Raw genomic sequence first — 6,000 nt, 5'->3', positions numbered from 1 at the left:
TCAATAAGAGCTATATCCACTTGAAATGGGGAATGGTAAATTATAGTTTTAAAGGAACCAGAATTATAAATTTCACTATCAGTCTTGATACCTAGGTAATGCTTTTACAAGTACAGTACAAGATTTTAGTTTCTTATAAATCTGTTTAAAATGTTGGCTTTTACAGCAAAACACTCTACTAAAATAGATCAAACTGATCTTGAAGTAAAAAATATTAACTAAATCTCAGTGGTTATCTTAAAATTTTTAATCAGTTATTTTGACATAATACATATACAACTCCATATCTTATAAGTTCAAACCTCTTGAGAATTTTATTTTTCATTTTAGATATTTTTTGTATCACTAATAAACACCTGGAATATTTGAGTATGGACATGTCATGATATTTATTGCCAAGGACTCCAGTTTTTGTAGTGCGCCTTTTCTAATGTTGATAAATCTCTTTCTAATGTCACTTAGGTGTACTATAAGCAGATGAACCCAGAAAAAACAATGATAATGAAAGCTGCTATTTTTCTAATTAAAAAGAAATTTTCTGCCCAGGCAAGAGTTAATGTTATCATCTCTATAGCAGTTAGAAATATTCATTCAATCTTCTACTATTCTTGTTGATTTCTTTTCCATGTCTATACCTTCTGGGTGCATGTGAGGAGCGATTGATAAGAGAAAAAGGAAAGGGCATGATCAATTAGATTGTAATTTTAGAATAAAAATGGAATAAATTATGAATTTAAATCTTCTGATTTTTAAAAGTTGATAGTGATCATAGTGTTAAACTAGTTTCAGTCTTTCCTAACTACCTACTACCAGAGTTTATTAAGAAATTTTAAAATAATTATTTTATGATATTAAAAAGACAAATATAAAATATATGTTATCTGTATCACATTTAATAGGTAAAGAAACTCGTAATACTATGGTATTGTCATTGTAGATTCTAGTATGAAGGAGTTAAGAGATAACAATTGATTTGACTCAAAGGACTCTGGCAAGTTATAAAGATGCATATTTTGCACTATTTTTATTTTGTCACCTTAGTTCAGTCTCTCCATTTTTGATTCAGGTAGATATCTCCATTATCACACTCCTTGTTTTTCCTATATATGTGCTCTTAGTTTTGTATTCTTAAGCTCAAAACTTTATACATTTCATAATTTTATGGATAATTCTTCCCCATCAAATCTTATACTCTGAAAATAATTGAGTTTTCATTTTTGTAATATTGTTAATATTTCAGTCATATATCACACAAGCTTTATAAGCTTTATGAGAAAATATTAGAAAATACCCTATTTCACTGTGTATTGGTTGATGTACCTTGTCTTCACAATATTGTTTGCTGTTTCAGTCCACAGTTAATGATTCTATACTCATCCCATAATCTTCTCAAAACATAAGGTATTTTTTCTATGATTCATCACTATTTTCAAAGACTTCTATGCCACTTCAATTATACTTCTTATTTTACAAAATTGTCTACCCTGTGTTCCCATGTTATTTAAATAAAACTTTGTGGTTTAAGAAAGCCACAACTTTTCTATTAATTCTTCTTTCCATGGAATAACTTATGGTTATAAATCTCCTCAACTTTCCTACAAGGTATTAAATGTCTCCTTTTATTAGCAATTAATTTATTATAAATGTTAACGCATGCTCATCATATCACGTTAACCAAAGGGGATCTCAGAGCATTTGTTATTTCTTTAATGTTCTCTGAAGAACTGGTATGCCAGTACACACCCAATAGGTTTTTTGTTTCTTTTCTTTTCTACTGATTTTATATTCTTGTCACAGTTTTCCCTTCCTTTATGCCTTCCACTGCCTCCCCACACCCACTATGTTCCGACAAACCCTCCAATCTACTCCTCCTCTGTTTCTGTTCAGAAATGGCAGGTCTCCTATAGATACCAACAAAACATGAATACCCCCCAAGTATTCAGACTGAGCAAGGTGTTTGAGTATAAGGAATAGGTTACCAAAGTCAGCAAAAGTGTCAAAGACAGCCTCTGCTCCCATGTTAGGAGTCCCACAAGAAAACCAAGCTACACAATTGTAATATATATGCAGAAAGCCTAGGTTAGTCCCATCTAGACTCCCTAGTTGTCAGTTCTATCTCTGTGAGCCCCTAAAAACCCAGGTTATTTGCAGCTGTATGTTTTTTTATGGTGTCCTTGAACCCTCTGACACCTAGAATCCTTTCTCTCCATTCTCTCCAGGATTTCTCAAACTCCACCTAATGTTTTGATGTGGAATTCTGCATATGTTTCCATCAATTGTTGTATGAAGCCTCTCTTATAACAATTGTGCTAGACACCAATCTATTAGTATAGCAGAATATCATTTGGCAACATTATATTAACATTTTTTCCTCCAGTGCATTTGGTTCTATCCTAGAAAATCTCTGGTGTATATCTATTGATATATTTATATATCATTTTTTTGATAAAGAAAATAACATGAGTTAAATTACATTTCTTTTTCTTATAATTTCACAAGGGAATAAAAGTGTTTCCACATTTCACTTAGTTTATTCACTTAGAGAATTTCACTAAACTGAGAGAATAATTCATGTTTTAGTAAAATGGTCTTGTTATTTTGTGTTTCTGTATACATCTGTTTAGCATTCATTGTGTTGCTTATATTTATTGACATAAATATGGTCTGCATTTGTGTGTTGTGTAGCTTCTACATTCAGAAGAACATTGTTTTTGCAATGATAAACAGCATAGTCGCATAGTTATATTGTTTGTTTTCAGGGTTATTCACATACTTTTAATGTAGGAAAGAGTTTCATAATTTCTGTACCTACAGTGACCTGATCTTTAGTAAAAATTCCAAAAATGAAGTTTTTTAAAATAAACACGTTAAGTAAATGTTGGTGTAAAGCCTATGTTTCAACATTCAGGAAAATCAAATTGTATCTGTACTTTCTTCTCGCACATAACTCAACTCCAAATGTGCTGTGGGACAATGGTCTGTGCCCTGTATTATTTTTTATAAAATGTTGATTGTTCAGCAGCCAGGCTACTGGACAGAAGTGTAGGTGGAGTGACAGAGACCAGGACGGAAGTAGAGGCATGACAAGGAGAATTAGGGGAAGAGAAAAGTTTCAGTCTGCAGCCATCACCCACATGCTGAGGAAACAAGATGTGACTGTCTCATTGAATAAGGTACCAAGCCACGTGACTAACATAGGCAAGAATAATGGCCTAATATAAAATATAAGAATTAGTTAATAATAAAAGCCTGAGCTACTAGGCCAATTGATTTATGATTAATGTAGATCTCTGTGTGTTTATTTGGGACTAAACAGATATGGGACCTGGTGGGACAGAAACATCAGTCATACAAATAAATCAAGGATCTTAATATGAGACCTGATAGCCTGAAGCTGCTAGAGTAAGAAATAGAAAATACACTTCAACTTGTAGGCACAATTTGTAAGGGTTTTCTAAATAAAATTAGAGTACCTTTGAGTAAAAGATGAATAGCTGGAAAATTGGATATCACAAAAGTGAAAAGGTTCTATGCAGCAGAGAAAATGGTCAATGGAGTAATGAGGAGATTAAAGAGTTGGTAAAATAAAATGCCAGCAATACATCTGACAGAGCATTAGTGTCTAGAATGCACAAATAATGCAAGCATCTAAACACTAAGAAAATCACTTAAATTGGTCTACAGAACATATCAAGAAATACAAAGAACTAATAAACACTTGTTCTACATTGTTAGCATTTTGGAAATTAAAATAAAATATTAAAAGTTAATTACAATTCCATCTCACTACAGTCTGAATGGCCATACTCATGAATACAGATGATTACAGATGCAGCCATGGATGTAGGGAAAGAGGAATTCACTTAATGTTGCTGAGATTGTAAACTATTATAGCCACACTGGAAATTAGCCTGGTGGATTCTCACAAATAGAAATATATGTACTTTATTATCTACCTATACCTCTTGAGGCCATAGCAAAGGAATTTGTATCTTACTACAGAGGGACATGTACATCCATGTACATTGCTGGTTTATCCACAACATCTATGCAATGAAATTAACCTAGATGCCCATCAACTAATCAATGGATAATGAAAATTTATATATATATATAAATTTTAGATGTAAATAAAAATAAAATAATAAAATACACATGTACATATATGGTACTAGAAAAAATTATACTGAGCAAAATCTCAAAGGCTTTAAAAGAGAAGCCTGACCCTGTTGGAGGAGTGGATTGGGGGTCCAATTGCAGCAGGTAGAGTGAGTGAGAGGAGGGGAGAGAGTGGGAATTGGGATTGGTATGTAAAATAAGAAAAAATTGATTTTTTTAAATAAATAAACAAATACTACGGTTTTAAAAAGAGAGAGAGAGAAACACCATGTGTTCTTACTCATATGAAGGTCCTAGTTCCAAAACTTTTGTAGGTTTAATATAGAATATATGTGGAAGCTATGAAACTAGAATTGGGCATTGGTTGGAGAGACACTTAGCGTGGGGATAAAATAGAACAATGGAAAAGTGGAAATAAAGAAATAATACTTGGGACAGAAGAATTAAATAGGTTAGGTAAAGTGAGGAAGACAGGAAAGAAAGGGCCCTAAAGATTAATCAAACTGAAGTGAACATGAAGAAGCCAGGTGAGAACCTGTAACTGTGCAATCCACATAAAAATACAATAAAATTAGAGAGAAGATGATATGTGTCATAAGGGAAGAAAATGGTATGTAAAGGTTTAAGCTAGAATGAAAGAGAAGAGACGAGGAGAATGTGGAAGAAGAAGTACTTAGTATGAGTTAACAAAGAAATAAGGATTTATTAAGAAGCCTTAGAAAATTCCACAGCTTTATGGTCTGTTTTACATTTTTAAATAGTTTTGACCACAAAGCCTATCACTTTAGGACACAGTGTTTCTCCCAGAAGATGAGGGCTGTTAAATGAAAATTTCAGTGCTAGGCATGGGTTATCTCTAATAAAGTTCTAAACCTGATGAAAAAACATTGATAGGGCATAGACTCTACAGGGAAATCAATTGTTTCTTTTTTCCAAATGGTCATGCTATCAAACTATTATAAATATTTATGTTTATATCTATAGATCTGAATTGCCTCCATCCTTGGTCAGAGATCCTTCTTATTGTAGCAGAGAATGGGTTAATTAGGGTCTGATTATCATTCAGAGTGCTAAAAATATATAACCGTGAGTACTTAGCCACAAAAGTAGATTGGACATATATGTCAATTCACAACCCTTCAAAACTTAGGCAATACTGTACAATGTGGATGAAAAAAATGTAATAAGCTGAAAATGTTAAGAATGTTTTCCTCTGATTATTCAAATGACTGTTTTCAACAACAACTCTCAGTATATATGGGGACCTTCACAATGTCTGTGCAAAATTAAGACAGTTAAAAACAACAGTATGCCTTAATATGCCAAGTTTTGTTGATTCTCATGAGAGACATACCTTTCTGTAACAGAAATGGAGGGGGAGGGTTGAGGCAGTGAGATCATAGAGGGTTAGGAGAGAGGGACTGGGATGAGAGGAGGAAAGGGAAACTGTGACTGGGGTGTCAACAAATAAATAAATAAATTTCTTTAAAAACAAAGAAAAGAAAAATACAGAGACTTCAACAATTTAAGAAATAAATCAAAATGCTATGTGCCTCTGAGAAACAAACAAACAAACAAAAAAAGTACAGAGTATATTGGAGAGATACTCTAAAATCCCCTACTATTAGACTGAACAACTCTTTGCTTATCTCAAGGGCTAAAATAATGGGAATATTTGTGTTCTGTTAAATGAGCAATCCAATTCAAATCAATTTCATCAATCTGGAAGTTTTTTCCTGTTATGTAATTATTAGTTTTGTAAAAAAAAAAAACTTTGTTTAAACAAAGAATCTCAAAATTATATTACGAGGAAGTGTTTATTGTCAGAAAAAAAGAACAGCCTTTCCATTAAACTTATGTTGAACCAAGAAAGTCTAGTAC

This window comes from Myodes glareolus, chromosome X (genome assembly GCF_982192425.1).
Source record: "Myodes glareolus chromosome X, mMyoGla1.1, whole genome shotgun sequence".
Taxonomy (NCBI): Eukaryota; Metazoa; Chordata; class Mammalia; order Rodentia; family Cricetidae; genus Myodes; species Myodes glareolus.
The sequence above is the reverse complement of the archived record's forward strand: the minus strand, read 5'-3'. Positions refer to the sequence as shown.